Raw genomic sequence first — 22189 nt, 5'->3', positions numbered from 1 at the left:
TGGTATTTTGTTAATCAGCCCCAAAAGAGCCTGTTTATGAAATATAAAGCTTATTAACGCATAAACGTCGAAAGTAGAACCCGTTTTTCTGCCCTGTATATATCTCATAGTCAAATAAAAAATAACTTTAAAAACAAGAAAGAAAAAACAAAAACAAAAACAAAAAACAACAAGAAACAAAACAAACAAACAAGTAAACAAAAGTTTGTGCGCACTTTCCATGAAGTATTCTGTATGTAATACAGTCAAACCACCTCATGCGTTCCCATCCAGGTTCAAACATTCAGTTTATTATTCGAAGTTTGATTTCCATCTTGCTTTGAAACTTGCATTTATGAAACGAACGTCGTAATTTTAAAATTTGGGATCGGATTTAAATTATTTCTACAGTTGTAGCTAGAGTGCGAACAATTAATCCGTGAAACACTAATTACTAAATAGTACAAAATTGTGTTAATTAAACAATAGAAAACAATGGAATTTGCATGAAATTGTGCTATTTAGTATTACTAAAGTTTCACGGTTATATTGTTTGCACTCTAATTGTTTGCACTCTGGTTTGTACATATCAAGTTGTCCAGGTAATTCGTACAAATCCAGTCTCCCCCTCCCCCCAAACAATACTTTTTGATGGAGGCATAAGCTAGATACGCGAGTAAATATGCACGTTTTATTTGACAATCTATTGATTCAGTTAATACATCTGTTTCTCTCTTGCTAAGCTATTTTTATCTCCAAAAATCAATGTTTATGGTGTATTTTATTCCACTTTTCATTCGGTAATCCTAGAGTGTTCAAACTCCCATGATTTGTCGTACCCAAGCTCTGTTATAACGAACAAGGGCATACACTCCATATTTCATGGGCGCAGCACATCCATAGCCCCAGCTGGTGGCCCCCTCGAGATGCCAGCGCCCGTTGTACTCACAAACCAGCGGTCCTCCAGAGTCACCTTGGCATGCATCAACACCACCTTGATCAAGACCTGCGCATAACATGGAATCGTGGATTTTACCAGGATAACCAGTCAGGCAACGAGCTTTGGACACTAGAGGAACAGAAGCTTGCATCAAATGGTTTGGTTGTGATCCTCCTGATGCCAGGGTACCCCATCCAGTGATGTAACATTTCTTGCCAGGATCGTCAAGAGGTAGAGGCAGGTCATCACGCGGCAGACAAACAGTAGACACGCCTTTGCCCAAGACAGCAGCTCTAGCTAGCTTGATGACTGCGATGTCATTACTGTATCGAAGTGGGCTGTGGTAGTTTGGATGGGTGATGATTTGAGCGACAGCAATGTCTTGCTCTGTTCCTACAGATCCACTTACACGGTAATGAGCGCCCATTCTGAAAAAAGAAAAAAAACCAGTTTTAAAATTGCAAAGTACTGTTGTTTTGGCCTTAAAGGCTTTGATTGCTACCTGATCTTAATCTGAGATGCTGATTTTCCCACGACACAATGTGAAGCAGTGATAACGAACCGAGGATGAACCAAGGATCCTCCACAGAACTGACGACCTGAAGAAGTTGTAAGCATAGCTTGCCAGGGCCAACTGTTGACTTGTGCTTGAGTGCCTCCCACGATGCGGGACGTTACTGGACGTTTTCCACAAGAGAGATCTGAAACAAACACAATTCAATAGAGGGCATTAAACCAACCTAAATCAGAGAATATGTACTGAATAAAACGTTTGTAAGGAATATCACGAAGTAAAACTTTCATTGTCTAGTTTTTACAAGATAAGGTATTCTTACTTGGTGTTTGGGTTGGTAGTGGTGGAGTTCCTGGTGGTGGAGGGGTCGGTGGAGCTACGAAAATATACAAAAAGAAGTGAGTATATTTTTAGTGAGAGCAGAAAATAAACTTGTATGTATATTTTCTAACCTGTGCTGGCACATCGTCCTTTGGTAACGGATATATCGTCAATAGCAATGTCTCCTTGGTAAGATGACCCTCTTACACCTTCTATTGCAACCTGAAAGTAAAACTATAGTCTTAAAGTTTGTCCACTATTAATGACTCGTCACCTAGTTTTTGATAGTATCACACTTTTGCTATGTCGTAAATCAAAGACTGATTAACAATGAAAAAATATGATTAATTCTTGCTGATGAAGCGCCTAACATTTACCATACAACTTCGAAACATTGGATATTTGACGGCAAAAAACTTAGAACTTGTTTAAACGACAAGTATGGAATTCCTTACATTTCTGTTACTGCTCAGGCCTACTTGTTCCTTCATCCATTGGTTTCCATGGTCACCTGCTTTACTCAGCACCACAACACCATTGTCGTAAATCTTAAGTGATCCAATCGAGCTACCATACATGTGATAGTAGAATGTCATACACAAGTCTCCATCATAATTTCCATTGAAAGTAAGTCTTGCATTGTCTCCTGATACACGAGGACTGGAAGTCTCGATGTATGCATACTTTCCTAAAATAAATACTCAGGTGATTAATAAACGTTGGTAAAAAATTAAACGCCATTTACTTCGGCAAAAGAAAGTAAAGACCAACCAACAATGGTTAAGGATAAAAAAGAAAGAAAGTAAAGACCTACCAACAATGGCTAACGATGATCTCAGTACTAACCTGATCCAGAATGGTCAGCGCATGGTCCTGTTGCTGATGATGCCGTACATCCAGAATGAAGTGTCCAATCAAATTTGTCATTGGTTGCTTGTCTCCAGGCCCCCAAAGTGTTGAAATCGGTGTTCATGCCTAAATGAATAGATTTCTTTATTATTATAACTACGATAAGTGCATAGGGATTTGAGTAAAGATTCAAGGCAAGAGACATGAAAATAGTCCCAGTCATCGACTAAATTGCTAGCTTACCTTGGACTGGTGGTTGGGTAGGTGGTTGAGGTGGCTGTGTTGGTGGTTGAGTGCCTATGAAAAGAAAATCTACATGTCAAGTTTTTCCAATTACAGTTGAGTAGTGCTGAACCGGCAAGGGTAACACAGTCAAGCAAAATGATGTATTAATATTTTAACCATTTCTTGATTGGAAAGAAATTCTTCTAAAGGGTTTTGGTGCTTACCTCCTAGTGTGTGCATGTCGATCCAGTTTCTAAACTTTGCAACTCTTCCGAATACTGTGTACATCTGTGAGGAATCACATCGAGAATTACCCCAGCTCACATCTCCCTGCAGTACCCATCGGCCAGCGGAATTCTTACACACATAAGGTCCACCGCTGTCACCATGACAACCGCTAATCTGAGTATTAGCCTTGCCACCACAAAGCATGACATCAGTGATAGTTATACCAATATTGCCATTCTTTCTCTTGCATTCGGCGTGGCTGATTGAAGGCATGTGTGCTTGTTGGAGGATGTGATGAGAGCTTCCAGGGTGTCTTATCTTACCCCAACCTGTCAACAACACAAATATACAAGAGCATGTTTTGAATGGTAAATAACCGTATCTTCTCTTCATCAATAATCAGTAACCTGAATATTTGTAAGTAGAAAATGGGCTAAGGATCTCTTGCTGATAACAGTGATTCAGTTCAACTTACCAGTGATGTAGCAGTTGGATCCTGCAGGTAGATCGTAGTTGTGAGCAGGCAAGCATGCAAGGCCTACACGACTGTTCAGTGTAGCCTGTTTTTCCAGTTGTAGCAAGGCAATATCATTACTTAGTCGGGGATTGTTGTAGTTCGGATGAGATATGATTCTAATGACTTTAATGTCTTGTTCTGTTTCTTCTTGTACGCGACGGTTGTGATCACCGAGACGAACAAAGTACGCCGACGGGTTACTAAAAAAAATACAAAATAATTTTTCTTTACTTTGAAACTAGGTTTGTGATTCTTGTAGTAAGTGAGATACCTCTACAAGATAGAGGATAACTTTAGTCAAATTAGAAAATAGATATTCATACTTGTTTGTTACACAGTGAGCTGCTGTTACCACCCAGTCCCTCTTGATTAAAGTACCACCACAGATGAACCCACCGTTACGATGAAGACCAATCTGAAGAAAAGGTAAAAACAGTGATAAGAATTAAACATGATGAGTTGAACAGCGTAATAGTTTTAAGAGTAAAGAATAGTAATACTTAAAATGTTTGTTTCTGACTTGAAATGTTTTAAAGGTTTTTTTTACACACGTTTCGATGCGTCACAACGGAACTTCTTGAGTGTGCCGTTGGTAATCGGGAACGCGTATTTAAATGTTGGTTTAAATTATCTTTCGCAAGTATCATTTAATTTGTATTACTAGTGTGATGAAATATTAATAATAACATATTAAAGATTAACGATGTGACGGTAAATCCTTTTTACTATTTTACTAGTATGATGATGATTTCAAGGTTTAGAACCACGTGATGATGATGCTGTTGGCATTAAGAAGTAATTAATTAAATTGCACGAACTACGATATTATATTAGAATTATATTTGAAATACCTGCCATGGCCATGATCCTGGTTGAGCGTCGACTCCAGCAATTACCCTAGTAACTGATGATACTCCACATTGACCTGCAAAATATATTCATTGCAAGGGTCAGTAGAGCGATACATTTATTCAGAACTGGGTGATTTGCGATGGGGTCCATGCTGTTGATCCGTGTTTTTAATATTCCAATTGTTTAACCTTTTATAAAACTCATGAATAATTAATGTTGAAAACACAATAGAAATCATTGTCCGTGGAGGAGGTTGTATAACTGATATATCTGTATATCTGCCAAATTCAATTTTACCTTTAAAATTAAAGTAGAACATGAATGTATACACCTAGACGTTTCATAAGTAATATACAATATTCATGTCCGTGTTTTATCAGATATACAATCACTCGCCTTCGGCTCGTGGTTGTATATCTGATACAACACGGCCACTCATACTGTATATGTTACTTAACTGCTTGTGCTGTGCGAAATTGCAAAATATACTTTTTTGAACCTTGGATTAACCTCTCGGCTTATCTATATCTGAGCATGGCTAATTCGCAGTGCGAATTTGAATGTAGCTTATCGCAAATGCGCTTCGCAGTGAGACTAAAAACCGAAAAACCTTGAAAAACGCCCTTGAATCAAAAAAGACACCCAAAATCTCTGTAACTCCATGGCATGTCGAGTCCGAGATTCGTACCTGAGATCCCAGAGGTGATAGGTGATAGGTATAATAGTCCCCTTCACGGTTCCCTGCGCCATCTTGAAAGGTAGCCGGGCCTTTGCATCGAAGCGAGACGAACGGTGAGCTTGCAATGATAGATACCTTTTTTTAACACCTTGGACAATTATTCATAGGTCCCTATCATTGCAAACCAGTTAGGCACAGATTTTACGAGTAAAGATAGTCTTACCTGGTGATTGTGTAGGTAGTGGCGGGGTTGATGGTTTTGGAGGGGTCGGGGGAGCTGCAAGAATATGCAAAAAGAAGTGAGCTCGTTGGCGAGTTACCAATAAAGTGTTGTGTAGTTGTTTTCTTACCTGTGCTGGCACATCGTCCTTTGGTGACAGATATATCGTCAATAGCAATGTCTCCCTGGTAAGATGATCCTCTTACACCTTCTATTGCCACCTGAAAATGCAAAGAAAGTCTTGATCAAATTCCGAGGTGGATAAAGCAATTCACTTAACCTATAAGCTAAAGTGCAGCTTGTTAGCATACTTAGTATACATCTGATTGAAAAAACGTTTTCGGGATCAACAAAGGTTATATCATCAAAGCTAAGACCGAAAGGGAGCATGGGAAGACAAACAATTATGCTAATTTCATGCGTATTGCAGTTTTCCCTTACTGTGCACATTTTATGCATCATTTAGGTCGACCGACTTTGCTCTACTGTGCATTTTTACATATCTATATGAAAATATTATACACATACATAGTACCCAAATTCCTTTTCGGTCTTAGCTTCGATGATATGACCTTCTCGAACCCGACTATGTTTTTTCAATTAGGTTATTTTTAGAAATGCTATTTTATGGAATTTGATGTTCTATTTCTATCTCTATCTTGGCGATGATGGTACATCGATGCTATCATGTTGCCTCCTTTCACTATTACAATAGTCATATCATTAAGTGCAAATACTTTTTCCTATGCTCTTTCTTTTGATTTGAAGATTTGAAGAGTAATTCCCATCACAGGTTTCACTTCCTTCGCAAAAAACAACAACAAAAGCCATTTTCATTATGCAACATAACTTGCAAAAAGAGAACATTTTTTTGTGCTTGTTTTATTTTTTACACTTTTATTGATTGTAAAAACACATTTTGTATGTCATCGCGTTGTAGATTTACTTCTTAACTTGCTATTGTATACTCACATTTCTGTTACTGCTCAGGCCTACTTGTTCCTTCATCCATTGGTTTCCATGGTCCCCTGCTTTACTCAGCACCACAACACCATTGTCGTAAATCTTAAGTGATCCAATCGAGCTACCATACATGTGATAGTAGAATGTCATACACAAGTCTCCATCATAATTTCCACTAAAAGTAAGTCTTGCATTGTCTCCTGATACACGAGGACTGGAAGTCTCGATGTATGCATACTTTCCTAAAATAAATACTCAGGTGATTAATAAACGTTTGGTAAAAAATTAAACGCCATTTACTTCGGCAAAAGAAAGTAAAGACCAACCAACGGCTATGGATGATGTCAGTACTCACCTGATCCAGAATGGTCAGCGCATGGTCCTGTTGCTGATGATGCCGTACATCCAGAATGAAGTGTCCAATCAAATTTGTCATCGGTTGCTTGTCTCCAGGCCCCCAAAGTGTTGAAATCGGTGTTCATGCCTAAATGAATAGTTTTGCTCATTATTGTGACAATGATAAGTGCATAGAGATTTGAGCAGGTTCAGTGTAGTTTTCTTCTATTTTGTTTTATTCTTTAGATCCTTTAACGTGGTTTCAGCATAAGAGAACATCAACAGATATGGGATTGCAATTTTGTGTTCAAAGTTTTAAGAGAACTGAAGAAAAGCTTCTTAGTTAAAGCAAATTGTAAGCTTACCTTGACTCGGTGGTTGGGTAGGTGGTTGTGGTGTAGGTGGCTGAGTTGGTGGCTGAGTTGGTGGTTGAGTGCCTTTGAAACGAAAAGCTACATGTTAACCTTTTCCAAGTGCAATTTTGGGTTTGAAAATCAAAATAGAAAATAATAATAAAACTGACGTTTTTCATATTAGAATTCTTACATGGAAAAGCATGTTTGAAAAAAGAGTAGTACTATCCTAATCTTTTGCTTAATCGGTCAGTTTGTGTAGGTGCATGCTAAAAGGATGTTAATGGCATTTGCGTCTTTTAACAAGCGATCCTAACTCCCTTACGTCATCATCATGAAGTGAAACGCATAGAAAACTAACCTTCTGATGCGGAATACAACTTTTTTACCGGTCGACTTTCTAAGTACTTTACAGAATTACAAAGATGATGCAAAAGAACTATCACAAAATGCTCTAGATACAACTTGATAATGAAACTAGGGGAAAAAGTTTTGACTAATTTGCATACGTACTTAGAGCATGCGCACACGTTTTTATCTGGTGTCACTTGAACTATTAAAAGATGCTCAAAAACAAAAACAATTAGAGTAAAGTGTTCATTCACTCTATGATCAATGTCTTGCTGTCTTAAACTACTGAATGAGCAAAGTGCAGTGTAGTCATATGGACTTAGTGAAGGCACAGTTTTTACAAGTAAAAGTATTCTTACTTGGTGTTGGTGGAGCTACGAAAATATACAAAAAGAAGCATATTTTTAGTGTGAGCAGAAAAAAAGACTTGTACGGTTATTTTCTAACCTGTGCTGGCACATCGTCCTTTGGTGACAGATATATCGTCAATAGCAATGTCTCCCTGATAAGATGATCCTCTTACACCTAATATTACCACCTGAAAGTAAAACTACAGCCTTAAAGTATGTCCATTATCAATGCCTCGTCATGGCTAGTTTTTGATAATACATGCTTTTGCTATGTCGTAAAGCAAAGGCTGATTAACAACCGAAACTCTGACGTATTCCTTCTGAGGCGTCTTTATGGCAGCCGACATTCATTGTCATTACAATTTCAAAACATTGGATATGTACAATATCTAAATATGGAATTCCTTACATTTCTGTTACTGATCAGGTCTACTTGTTCCTTGATCCATTGGTTTCCATGGTCACCTGTTTTACTTAGCAACTCAAAACCGTCGTTGTGAACTTTAAGCCATCCAATCGAGCTACCATACATGTGATAGTAGAATGTCATACACAAGTCTCCAACATAATTTCCATTGAAAGTAAGTCTTGCCATGTCTCCTGATACACGAGGACTGGAAGTCTCGATGTATGCATACTTTCCTAAAATAAACATTCAGGTGATTAATAAAAAATCAAACGCCGTTGACTTTAGCTCAATTAAGTCAATGAAGACTAACCAACGACAACTCAGCTTGTTTAATTTTATCTGCTCGTTTAACCCTAAAATCTTTTAATCCTAAAAAATATTTCCTATATTTAAACCTAGAGGCCAGTTAGTGTCCATTTGGTTTTTTTCATGCTCGTTATCTGTCTATCTAAATATTAATGTATGTGTATATATTATTACCATTCACTTTTATTTTTTCATTTTCCCTCGTTAATCTATTAATTTTATACTTGCTGACTATATATTAATTTTATACGTCCTGCAATGCCCCATAAGCCTCTGGCTTGAGCCCCGTTATCATTGCACATGTTTTTTAAATGTTGTTGATGAAAAAAATATATACAAAAAAATTGATAGCTCAGCTTGTTGTCAGTACTCACCTGATCCAGTATGGTCAGCGCATGGTCCTGTTGCTGTTGATGGCGTACATCCAGACTGAAGTGTCCAATCAAACTGGTCACTTGTTGATTGTCTCCAGGTCCCCCAAAGTGTTGAAATCGTTGTTCATGTCTAAACGAAAAGGTTTGCTCTTTCTTGTGAATACGATAAGTGCATAGCGATTTGAAGAAAAAAAACAAGAAAAGAAATCTGAAAAAAGTCTCTTTGTCAAAGTAAAATGTTAGCTTACCTTGGACTGATGGTGGGGTAGGCGGCTGTGTTGGTGGTTGAGTGCCTTTGAACAACGAAAAGCTACATGTTACGTTTTTCTAATTACAGTTATTTAAACTAGGGATAGAATATGAAGATAACGCTGTTAGAGTGGTGCTGAACCGGCACAGGGTAACACAGTCAAGCAAAATGATGTATTAATATTTTAACCATTTCTTGATTGGAAAGAAATTCTTCTAAAGGGTTTTGGTGCTTACCTCCTAGTGTGTGCATGTCGATCCAGTTTCTAAACTTTGCAACTCTTCCGAATACTGTGTACTTCTGTGAGGAATCACATTGAGGATTACCCCAGCTCACATCTCCCTGCAGTACCCATCGGCCAGCGAAGTTCTTACATACATAAGGTCCACCGCTGTCACCATGACAACCGCTAATCTGAGTATTAGCCTTGCCACCACAAAGCATGACATCAGTGATAGTTATACCAATATTGCCATTCTTTCTCTTGCATTGAGCGTGGCTGATTGAAGGCATGTGTGCTTGTTGGAGGATGTGATGAGAGCTTCCAGGGTGTCTTATCTTACCCCAACCTGTCAACAACACAAATATACAAGAGCATGTTTTGAATGGTAAATAACCGTCTTCTCTTCATCAATAATCAGTAACCTGAATATTTGCAACTAGAAAATGGGCCAAGGATCTCTTGCTGACAGCAGTGATTCAATTTAACTTACCAGTGATGTAGCAGTTGGATCCTGCAGGCAGATCGTAGTCGTGATCAGGCAATCATGCAAGGCCTACACGACTGTTCAGCGTAGCCTGTTTTTCCAGTTGTAGCAAGGCAATATCGTTACTTAGTCGGGGATTGTTGTAGTTCGGATGAGCTATGATTCTAATGACTTTAATGTCTTGTTCTGTTCCTTCTTGTACGCGACGGTTGTGATCACCGAGACGAACAAAGTACGCCGACGGGTTACTAAAAACAAATACAAAACCATTTTTCTTTACTTGTATAGTTTTTAGATTCTTGTAGGATATTTTTAGTTAAATTAGAAAATAGATATTCATACTTGTTTGTTACACAGTGAGCTGCTGTTACTACCCAGTCCCTCTTGATTAAAGTACCACCACAGATGAACCCACCGTTACGATGAAGATCAATCTGAAAAGGGATAAATATGTCATAAATATACAGAAAAAACATTGGTATTCTGGAATTTAAAGGTATATATTCACTTTCTATTAATTTAATTGTTAAACATCATGTGAATGGTAAAAACATTTTTTTGAATGCCGCCGTCGAATAAATGTGCCGCCCCTGAATAAACATTGCATATGCAACCCCCAAAAAATAATCAACGCCGAGGCGCTTAAAAGAATAAATACTGTATTCTAACAGTGGTTAATTCATAGATTACCTGCCATGGCCATGAACCTGGCTGAGCATCGACTCCAGCGATCACTCTGATAACTGAAGACACTCCACACTGACCAGGAGGTGCTGTAGAAATATTATAAGCATTATTTTAAAAATTGATTTGAGATCTTTTATAAGGTACAGTAAACCTCCTGTGAGCTCATCAAGTTGCAGTTGGTATCAAAAAGCTTTACTTGTTTGATCTATAGAGGTTATCGGTCGGCTAAGCATCTGATACGGCTGTGTATTTTTACGAGTCACGGAGTATTTTTGAGAGCCTATAGACGAGCCAAAAGACAAAAGTTATTTATCATTTAATTCTGCAAAGAAATGCTCAAAATCCCTCTTAACTATATCGTACCCGATTGCCAGCAGATGAGAAGTGCTGATACGGTCTCATATCAGACATGGTCTTTTCCCGTATTACGCACGTTCTTTGCAGAATCAAATGATAAGAAATTTTACCATGATCCTGAGTAGTCTCAGCTTTCTAGGTTTTTGGTAGCAAACTTTATTGAAATAATTATATATTACTAAAATGCTGGACTAGTGTAATTCACTTACTTGGTGGTTTAGGCGTCTGAGGGGGCAGTGGTGGTGTAGATGGAGGTGGAGGTGGAGGCGGTGTTTGTGGGGGTGGTGGAGTTGGTGGAGCAGGAGTCTGTGAAGCAGGATCTGTGGAACAATGCAACCACAAACAATGTTGGAAAATGAGATGTGTTAAAGTGATTATGATATTGATTTCTAAAGCACCCTTTCTTATTTAGCAAAAAAAACCAGCTTTTTCCGTGCTCCGTTCAGTAATAAAGCACGCAGAAAGTGACGTAAGCACAAGAGAAATGTAATGAGAAACACGAGCCGTAGGTGAGTGCTTCTCACACTTCTTGAGTGCTTACAGCATGTCCTATGTGCTTTATTATTGAATGGAGCTAAGGAAAGAGCTGTTTTATTCGTTTTATTATATAGTTGCTAATTTTTTTCGATATTGAATTTAATTACGCAAAAGGAAAGACGGTCGCAGGATCTAGCAGCACTTCGAGCGCACGGATGGCGTCAGCACTATGCTTCGTTTACTAATAAAGCGCAGTTTTCGACCAATAGGCGCGCACGTACTATCCTAACTATATAATAAATACTCACAGGCACTTTAAATAAGTTTATAGATTTTAGTTTGCTTTTATGCATTTCTAATCATCCGGCAAAGGTGGTAGAATGAGAAGGGTGGTTACTGTCAGAGTTTCACTACATCTTCTTTACCATGTTATTTGCGCCATATTCGATATTCATGGGTGAGTGATTATGAAGTGTTGAGGGACGGTGCGCCTTTTTAAATGATCAGTCGAGCCACTTGAAAGGCTGACCATTTTTAATCTAATACTACTACTATAATGGTCTGTCACAAATACTGCACTAGTGGTCTACTAGCGATAGACCGCGCGCACCAGTTTCTTAAGCAAACTTACTTGGTAATCCCATGACTTGTCGTACCCATGCTCTGTTATAACGAACAAGGGCATACACTCCATATTTCATGGGCGCAGCACATCCATAGCCCCAGCTGGTGGCTCCCTCGAGATGCCAGCGCCCGTTGTACTCACAAACCAGCGGTCCTCCAGAGTCACCTTGGCATGCATCAACACCACCTTGATCAAGACCTGCGCATAACATGGAATCGTGGATTTTACCAGGATAACCAGTCAGGCAACGAGCTTTGGACACTAGAGGAACAGAAGCTTGCATCAAATGGTTTGGTTGTGATCCTCCTGATGCCAGGGTACCCCATCCAGTGATGTAACATTTCTTGCCAGGATCGTCAAGAGGTAGAGGCAGGTCATCACGCGGCAAACAAACAGTAGACACGCCTTTGCCCAAGACAGCAGGTCTAGCCAGCTTGATGACTGCGATGTCATTACTGTATCGAAGTGGGCTGTGGTAGTTTGGATGGGTGATGATTTGAGCGACAGCAATGTCTTGCTCTGTTCCTACAGATCCACTTACACGGTAATGAGCGCCCATTCTGGAAAAAGAAAAAAAAAACAGTTTTAAAATTGCAAAGTACTGTTGTTTTGGCCTTAAAGGCTTTGATTGCTACCTGATCTTAATCTGAGATGCTGATTTTCCCACGACACAATGTGAAGCAGTGATAACAAACCGAGGATGAACCAAGGATCCTCCACAGAACTGACGACCTGAAGAAGTTGTAAGCATAGCTTGCCAGGGCCAACTGTTGACTTGTGCTTGAGTGCCTCCCACGATACGGGACGTTACTGGACGCTTTCCACATTCTCCTACGAAGGATCAAAAGATGCTATACAATGTTGAATCAGAAAAAGGAATTTACAAATGACTACTTTGACGATACGGCAGTCATCTTGGATTGCAAGACATTATGTGGCGTCCAGGGTGCAAATAGAGCTTTCTTACAGTTATGACGTCGATTGACATTAACATCTCACAATAAGAGAATGCAACAAAAAGTTTAATTAACTTGGTACATCGATCACCTTTACCCATAAAAGAAAGACAAACAAACGAAACTATATATTTTCGATATTTTTGTTTTGTTTTACCCCCTGGCAAGATGGCCACCGTATATTTAAAGTAGTTCATTGTAGACGATGAGATACAAACTCAAAGTTATTGTTATTTTGATAATAAGAATCAAATCGTGTATTGTATTAATTAATGCATAAATTAAATAATTAAAACTCATATTCTAAATTTCAATTGAAATGTCAGTGGATATAGAGCCACTCTGCCACTGTTAATCCTGTATTTTAAATATGTTTTATTATGCAAGATTTGGAACAAAATTTACTTTCTTTAAATCATTCAGCCGTTTGTATGCAGTTATTAATTCTTTTGAAAGTTATTACCACGACAATGAAATAAGGACAGAGCAATGTGATTTATATTTAGAATTTATCCATCATAGCAGAAAAACTAGAGTGGATGCAATTAAACAGTGAAATAAAATCAAACCAAATACTAACTAATAGTATCTATTTAGTGACTAATAGTCACTATTACTCAACCAGAACATTTATTAAACAAAAGACACAAATGGTCTCTCGTGTATTTGTCTTTGTATGATGAATGTTCTGGCTAAGTGATGGCAACTATTAGTCACTAAATAGATACTATTAGTTAGTATTTAGTTTGATTTCATTTCACGGTTTAATAGGCCCTTTGCAGTTAACGGTCACGTGTCTGTACTGGACTGCAAAATCTTTATTTTTATATTAAATTGGTGATTCTTTTTAGCTACTTGTAAAGAACTGAATGAAAACATGTGTATCCAGTGTGTTACGAAATGCAGTTTTATTACGATCTCTCGAAACAGGTTGTAGAAAGTTTGTTTGCAGTCCAGTATATTTCACCCTTGGGAATCAAAATGTTCATTCATTTGCTCTCAGTGAATTAATCAGCACGTGATTGTTTAGCAGCAAAGGGCCTATTGCATCCGCTCTAATACAACCTGCAATGATCCTTTATTGTCTGATATATAGATTCAGCTGTATACCTGTATGGGGAAGAACAGTGTTTATAGGAGGAGAAGAAGTTGGGTTACTGCAACGTCCCCTGGCAACAGAGATGTCGTCAATAGCAATATCTCCTGTGTAAGACGCCCCACGTATTCCTTCTATTACAATCTGGAAGGGAAAATAATTGTATCTTTAAAACACATTTGGTGTCTCATGTGGAGCGAGTGCTGCAATCGAAATAGCGAAATACAGTCCACTCTGGTTATTGTGGACATAATCGGGACCGCCACTTGGTGTCCGTAATAGTGAATTTCTGTTATAGCAGGCGTGTTTGTAATGAATGATGAGGTACATTTTATTGGATACGTGTGCCATTGTGTTGTAGAAAATCCCTATTTCACTATGACGTCACATTGAAATAATCTATTGTTTAAACGCAAAGGATCATGGTCGTCGGAGGGGGTCAGATTTACCGAAAATTGTTCTAAACCCGTATCAATCCACAAAGAGAAGTAGAATAGCCAGCAAACTCTCAGAATAGTTTTTAGTACATATTGACACATATTATATCTGAATCGCTAGGAGCAGATTTTGTTGAATTTTCTATTGGATTTGGCGATTCTTTCCCCCACATAAAACAAGCACTGACGTCATAGTGAAATAGGGCAATTTCAATTAGTAATAGAATTACCACAAAGAAAAAGCAGTAATACACTGTATACCAAAAAACAATCAATTATAGAAGAAGCGGTTATTATTAAGCGTTCGTTAAACGTAGTATAAAGCGATCGTTATACAATTAGAATAGCTATTTGGGACCGTTCAAGGGGTCCGTAACAGCGAGATTAATTAATGTGACTTACATCTAGATCCCCAGTAAGATCGATATGTGCAACATGCCATGTGTTACCCAAGTCACCAGACTTGCTAAAGACTTTCTTGTTGTCGTTGAACACATTAAGCGTGCCCACGGTTTGCCCGTACATGTGGTAATAGAACGTCATGCACAGGTCATTACTGTTGGAAGCTTTGAAATTGAGCCTGGCAGAATCACCTTGAACGCGCGGAGATGACGTTTCGATGTACGCATAGAAACCTGACATAAAGAAAATGGAGGATATTAATGGACGTTCATGGGCATTGTTCTCGCGCATCTTTTCTGCGCATCAATTTAGTGTGCGCACTCTGTTCGTGAAGATGTCATTCCAGTGTTTTGTTAAGCAAAATTTCAAGTCCACACTTGTAGTCCAATAATATCTTATATTTGTTATCTAACCCAAATTCTAGTAAATGATTACTAATCAATTATACTGTTTCCTAGAGTTCTGTGAAAAATGGGGACGATCAAATATTTTTTCATTAAAATATGGCTTTCTGTGCCTACGGAGTTTGTAGAGTTTGAGAAATCTAAAATCTACAATCTACAAAGCCTTTCGCTGTTTTAAAGATACTCTTCAAAATACTGAAAAAATCCTACATCTGGCTACTTTTATATGGCAAATTAGTCGAACATGTCTTTATCAAATGTTAAAGCAACACCTTAGTATTACTTTTACTCCTACTATTAATATTTTTTCCTTTTCTTTCTCTCTTATACTTTGTCTTAGCTATTTTATTTTACTTTTTGTACTTGTCTATCCTATTGTTAAACGAGTGTAAGTATATAATAATTTAACATAAAAATGTTAATGAAATACAAAAATGTCAATAAAGTACAAAAAAAAACACCTTAGTATTTGTAATATTAGTGGTAGAAGTATCACTGCCAAAAAAATCAAATAAACTGGTTAAAGCCAAAGAAAACAACAATAAGCGTGTACGGGCACTTGGGATACTAGTGGATCCTCATCTGATACTTCGCGGTCCTTGACAGTGAGCTTACAAGAATTTTGGACAGGCAGCGGGGACTGCTAGTCTGCTTGTCTGTCACTTCATAACATATAAAAATAAGTTGCTCTACTGATATTTTCTAGTGATGCATATCATATCTACTAACCTGATCCATGGTGATCATTACATTACATTACTTTTATTTTTTTCATTTTTCCTTATTAATCTACTAATTTTTTTACTTGCTGACTATATATTAATTTTATACGTCCTGCAATGCCCCATAAGCCTCTGGCTTGAGCCTCATTACCATTACACATGCTTTTTTATGTTGTTGAATGAAAAAAAAAAAAAAAAAAGAAAAAAAAAGATGGCGCAGCTTGTTGTCAGTACTCACCTGATCCAGTATGGTCAGTGCACGGTCCTGTCGCCGAGGAAGGCGTACAACCCCTTCTGATTGTCCAATCAAACTTGTCATTTATTTGTTGTTGCCATGCTCCGAACGAGTTAAAGTTGTTCGCCATGGCTAAAAATAATCAGTCAAAAAAGAATCAGTTGCTTAAAAGAGTTTTCACATTACGTCATGACCGATGCATTGGATAAATAAGAAATAAATATTTACCGTTAATTTGTACGCTTGTTATTTAAAAAAAGAATTACAAAACAGTTTTCCTTGTTTGATACTCTGATCAAAATACTTGGAATACCGAGAGGCCATTCGAGTCCGCTTTGTTCCCTCAGCATCCCTACAGTTTTGTTCAGAGTATCAAACATGGAAAACTGTTTTAAATTTATTTAACTCAATATACAGTGAGGTTTACCAATAATTGCAAGAATTTTTCATTATGTAGATAACGACTAACGACTAGAAATTAAAACAAAAAAAAAAAAAAACAAAAACAAAAAAACAAAAAAACCCAAAACAAAACAAAACAAAAAAACAAAGAAAACAACAACAACAACAACAACAAAAAAAGACAAAAAAAAAAAAAAAAAAAAAAAAAAGAAAAGCTAAAAATTAATGTGTTTTGATTCTAAAGCCCCCTTCATTAATTAAAAAATTAACTGTTTTAGTACATACCAGCAAGGTAATATCAGTATTACACAAGTTTTGCTTAAAAAAATTATTATTTCTTGTTTGTTATTTTATTTTATATGAGAACGTTCTTGTAATTAGCTGTATATTCGTTTATTTATTTTTATTTAAACATATTAACTCTCTGTGTTCGCTCCAAGAGCTAAGCTCATCGTGGGAAATTACACAGAACATAATTACAATGTTTTTGGAGTTTTTAGGAAAAAGAAAAAGAAAAATAAGTTTAACATATTAGCAAGAAGAAAAAAAACATATATATAGAAAAAGTACAATGGAAAAGAAAATATATCTACAAAATGGATTAAGAGTTCTTTACTCTATACAACGTTAAATGTGGATAAAAACATAGAAAAAAGTTTACTTTATATTCGTTTGGTTTCTCGTTTCATACTGTGTTAGAACGTTTTAGATATTTAACAACACTTACCATCTGGGCTGGGGAGGGCTTTTTCTTGATCCCTTTCTTCATAATCTGAAAAAGAATTAAAGAAAAAAAACATGAAATATTCCAGGAATTACCAGAACTATAAAATACTTGATAAACATGTTCGTGAATACGATAAAAATAACTACGCACTCGGAACTTACTACTTACTAATGTGACCTCTTTCTCATACAATGTGTCGGTTTCGCATTCGATATATACCGCTTTTTTTGAAGACCACAGACTCATTTGCACAGGCTTAGCCTCGTATATAACCTATTCACAGATACCATTAAAAGTCCGTGAGATTTCAAAGCCTATGTATTGTTGAGTATTCTTCAATTCTTTGCTTTGCAGTCGTCTTTTGCAAATGGTTTGCTCTTAGACAGGGCTAAGCCTGTGTATAGGCGAGTCTTAAGTCATAAAACAAAGCGGTATTTGGCGAATAAGAAAAAGGATCTATTATCTATTTTATTACCTTCAGCCGCGGCAGCGATGCTAAAGACTAAAAGTAGTACCTTGAGCCACATGTTGGCGACGATGTACCAATGTAGAATACTGCCCAATTCACTAGTTTTATACATAAACGGTCGTTCAATAAGCTATTCATTCGATGACAAGGTGTGCATACATCACTAACGAACGACACACATCACAACACCTGAAATAACGCGCGTACAACTTCACGTAACTCAAAAAACAAAAAACAGAATACAAAGTAAATTACTTCAAAATGTCCTTCAACATAAAACAAAACACTTTACAGATGAATAAACTTTTTGAATGATTAGTTTGTTTTTCTTCTCTAAGCGATTTTTGAGTTTATTTACACTTTAAAATACAAGTATATTGGATTAGTTTATTGATTGCTTCGTATAAATCGTAATCAATGGCTGCTTAAGTAAGTCATTGTAATATTTAGAGGGCGGATTGTCATCAATTGTTCCTAAATGTCGTAATTACCACAAGCAGGCGATTGCTGCTCAAACATACGCCATAGTCGTGCTTATATTGCAATTATAGATTCATTCAGATCACTATTCATAAAACATAATATATCGAGAGAATAAAGTTAAGGTTACTGGAAACCTTCAGGGGTATGTTTCGTTTAATCTCTTCGCAACACTTTAAACAAAACCCCATTAAACTATATATCGTTTTAAAGGTCATATAATAGAGATTCAGAAAATAATATTATTTGAAAGCGATTTTTTAATTTGAAACAATGCCGGAGCCTTAAACACAAATCGGGCACGTTCAGTAGAGGTGAATTAATGGACATGGATTTAGCGCTTATAGCAAAAGAATTTTACTATGTGAATAAGCAAAAGATAAACGACCACAGCGTGTGAGCGATATTTTTGATATTTTCCTTCTTTAAAAAGTTATTAAATTTTAAAGTTGGAACGTCGAAAGATTCCAATACCGGTTAAGAAGACGAAATACTCAAATACGAAAAAGACGAAATACAATAACACCAGAAACAGCAATGACCTCGATATCCCAAAGTGCCGCAGGACCAAAATTCTTTTTTCTTTATAGAGGAGTTTCTGTTTGGAATTTCCTCCCTAATGAAATCACAAATTCTGCATCAGTGTCTGTTTTCGAAAGAAGTCTCACTATCTTAAACGTTGGTTACACTCTTAGTCCTTAGTACTTAGTCTTTGATTAGATTTCTCACTTGCATTATACACCTAATTCCAAAAACGTTGTCATCGCCAAAGGCGATAGGCAATAGGCGAAAAGCGATAGGATATATGTCATTCCAAGATCCAAGAATAGCTGGAATGACTTGTGTTTCTTCTTCTTCTTCTCGCCAAGAACATGGACCTTCGTGCTGAGACTGATTCGATGTTCTTTGTATTCAACGAAACCATTTCCATGTGGGAATGACCTTTCGCCTATCGCCTTTGACGATGACGTTTTTTGAATTAGGTGTTTATCTTATTATATTTATATATATTTTTCTTTATTCAGGTATTTTTTAAAATTAATTATGATGTAAATCAGGGATGAGGATCCCATATTGGTAACCTAATAAAGTTTATTGTATTGTTAAGAATCTTCCAGCGATTGTAAAAATAATGTATATATCTATTTAAAGTGCTAGTCTTACGAAAACAATAATGACACAAAAAAATCCCCGAATTTCTATATGCTCAAATAGGTTATGATGCTCACCAATAAACAATAATTGCTTCGAAAAAGAAACTTTTCCCGTCTGAATTCTCCTTCTGAAAATTGTTAAAAGCTCGTCCGCCATTTCTATGAGCAGCGATTTTGTGGTTGCATTTTAATTTATGTGTGACGTCATAAGCGCAACTGGCATTCTCTTTATTCGCACTGACTCTACAGTATTCTCTGTAAGAAGGCATGACTTGGTTTAAGGCTTGTTTTTAAATCAAAAATTTTGAAATTTGCTTGCAATTACACATTGTGAAAAGCCGCGAATTTTGAAGGGTTGCAGGTATGACGTCACTTCCTTCGAATCACTGAAAGTTGCCAGGAACGCAATCGCTTAATGGCGGACTCAAACGGCCAAACTTTACTGGTTGAATACAGCATCTTCCCAGTCTTGCATCGAAAAAGAATTTGGACAGTAAGCTATATTACATACGTGTATCTAGTTTTATATGGTACAATTTCCAGGGACGGTGTTATTTTCGTAAGACTAGCACTTGTTGTTGTTCGGAGATCTGAAAACTGAAATCTGAGACCGAGTATAACTCTGCAAAATGTAATATTTCACAGCCGAAATTTAAGAGTAAAATATTAAGCATGACCTTAGAAATTGGATTTTGGGAAGGAAAGGAAAGGAAAGGAAAGGAAAGGAAAGGAAAGGAAAGGAAAGGAAAGGAAAGGAAAGGAAAGGAAAGGAAAGAGAAGAAACGAAACGAAACGAGAAGAGAAGAGAAGAGAAGAGAAGAGAAGAGAAGAGAAGAGAAGAGAAGAGAAGAGAAGAGAAGAGAAAAGAAAAGAAAAGAAAAGCAATTTTATTTTCTCTCTCTCTCTCTCTCGTATGTCTTATATGGTGTTTTATAAACCATAGATTGGGGCCTTGCTCGACTTAAATTCAACTTCAACCTTTGAAAATACCAATTTGGGCATCTTATCGTTCTGGGAATAAACCTAGTAACACCTTGTTTCCTCACGCAAATGCTAACAAGATTAGAGTACTTGTGAACATGAACTAATTGCAGAAGAATAAATAAATAAAAACAAAAAACAAAAAAAAGAAAAAAAGAAAAAACAAAACACAAACACACAGAAAATATAAAATAGTGAGCATTAATCAATTAAAAGTTATATTTCAAATTTTTTGATTAAATAATTTAAGTGTAAGAATAAGTGGAGAAGTGGAGTGGATTGTGAATTGAAAAATTATGTTTTCAATGGTCCTTCCCCGCATTCGCCATGAAACAAAAACCATGAAACAAGTGCTCCGAGTCGAATTTAGATTTTAAAAGAAAGCGAAGCATGCGTGTGATATCTGTTGACATCCAGTTGACGGCTTAACCCCACACGTCAATAATCAATCTGAGAAAACAAGGCCGAGTACTTAAAACACCAGCTCGCGCTCACTGGTCAAATACAAATGGGACCTTAAGCTGCAGGACGGCAACGACGACGACGACGGCAAACATACAATAGCACTAATTGCCCTATTCACTAGATACTCGTTGGAATGTACGAAATACTATGCATCATTGCCGTTTTATGCTGAAAGTAAGATGTGAAATGTCCTATTTTTACGTACTAAAGAAAACGACTACGCCAAAAGCTTAACTTTGCTGATTTTCATTATAAGGAAAGCGCTCCCAAAATACGATATTTCACTCGAAAACGGGGATGCTTATTGAGTAAAATACTAGGTAAACACGAAATAATAATACAATAGAAGGTTGGAGCGCTTCAATAGCGCAGCGCAGTCGTGACGTCATAAAAACGAAGACAAAGGCGAAATTCGGACAAACAAACTTATAAGTTTACTTTCAGCAGATAATTTTCACATCCGATCGCAGTTGATCTTAGTTTACATGGGTTTTTATTGTAACTTTAAGTAAAAATAATAAAATCGGTTCGTATAATCCTCGTAGCGGTTAAACAGAATGCAATATTTGTCCCAATCTTTAAGCTATTTTTAGAATCAGTGCGCTACGATATCTCGCCGACGTTGCCGTCCTGCAGCTTAAGGTCCCTAATAAGTGCTACACTTGGCCAAGTAAGAGTTTTGATTTTAATGTTCTCCAGCATTGTTTGTCATTTGCTTTTTCTTTGCTTCTACTTTTCAAAATTTTATTTTTCGAAAAGCGTTTCCGTATTCGGAAATTATGAGTAACGATTTCCCTTTGATTTTTTGAGGTCATATGAGAACATTTTAGAAGTGTTTCCTGAAAACTTTGACTTTGATCCAAACATTTGTAATTATATAATAGATAGCTAGCTGACTAGCTTGGTGTAGCCCGTACAGGTCATAATTCAAGTCAACTGACACCTTAATATACTAAACTATATACTATCGTATATTCTAATGTAATTACGTTGTAAAGGTACCAAATAAAAAAGTGTCATTGTACTATTTAGATTTCGAAAAATAATATCCAACTTCAATATTATAAATAATTTAGCGAATTCAGAAATTTATATCCCAATTCGGAAAATATCCAGAAAATGTCCAGAAAATAGTTTTGATATCTAGAAAATAATTTCCAAATTCAGAAATCCTGAAATGTAATTTCAGTTTGGCCAGGTGGTACACTGATCAAATACACTCAAGTAGATTGGTATCTTAATAAAAAGCCGTCAGCGCCTCCAAATAGACTAGATTGGGCGCTAACTTGAAGGATATCTGTATTAGGAGCTTGATATTCTTATTACTGGGTGGGATGGGGGTAAGGGGGTTGGGTAACCGGGATTTTACGGTATTCGGTTTTACTATTAC

At 36.9% G+C, this 22189-nt stretch overlaps 1 pseudogene across 1 annotated transcript; it reads right to left on the bottom strand.

The window, feature by feature from the left end:
* Nucleotides 1–656: 656 nt before the first annotated feature.
* LOC116291549 (MAM and LDL-receptor class A domain-containing protein 1-like) lies at nt 657–17805 on the bottom strand (annotated as a pseudogene). The gene is made up of 32 exons (XR_016120829.1): nt 17726–17805; nt 17251–17295; nt 16125–16253; nt 14761–14993; nt 13936–14065; nt 12505–12700; nt 11876–12429; nt 10977–11087; nt 10414–10496; nt 10066–10157; nt 9730–9971; nt 9253–9585; nt 9015–9059; nt 8767–8889; nt 8087–8319; nt 7775–7865; nt 6989–7060; nt 6643–6771; nt 6297–6529; nt 5455–5545; nt 5328–5381; nt 4425–4498; nt 3897–3988; nt 3532–3773; nt 3053–3385; nt 2847–2900; nt 2601–2729; nt 2210–2442; nt 1886–1976; nt 1756–1809; nt 1422–1620; nt 657–1347 (listed from the first exon to the last, which is right to left on the bottom strand). The product of XR_016120829.1 is annotated as an MAM and LDL-receptor class A domain-containing protein 1-like (transcript).
* Nucleotides 17806–22189: the final 4384 nt, after the last annotated feature.

Source organism: Actinia tenebrosa, unplaced genomic scaffold (assembly GCF_029948245.1).
Source record: "Actinia tenebrosa isolate PJP-AT-01 unplaced genomic scaffold, QUT_ActTen_1.0 PGA_scaffold3__52_contigs__length_22856419, whole genome shotgun sequence".
In the NCBI taxonomy this organism is placed as follows: domain Eukaryota; kingdom Metazoa; phylum Cnidaria; class Anthozoa; order Actiniaria; family Actiniidae; genus Actinia; species Actinia tenebrosa.
Note: the sequence above shows the minus strand (reverse complement) of the source record. Positions and strands in the feature narration are given on the sequence as shown.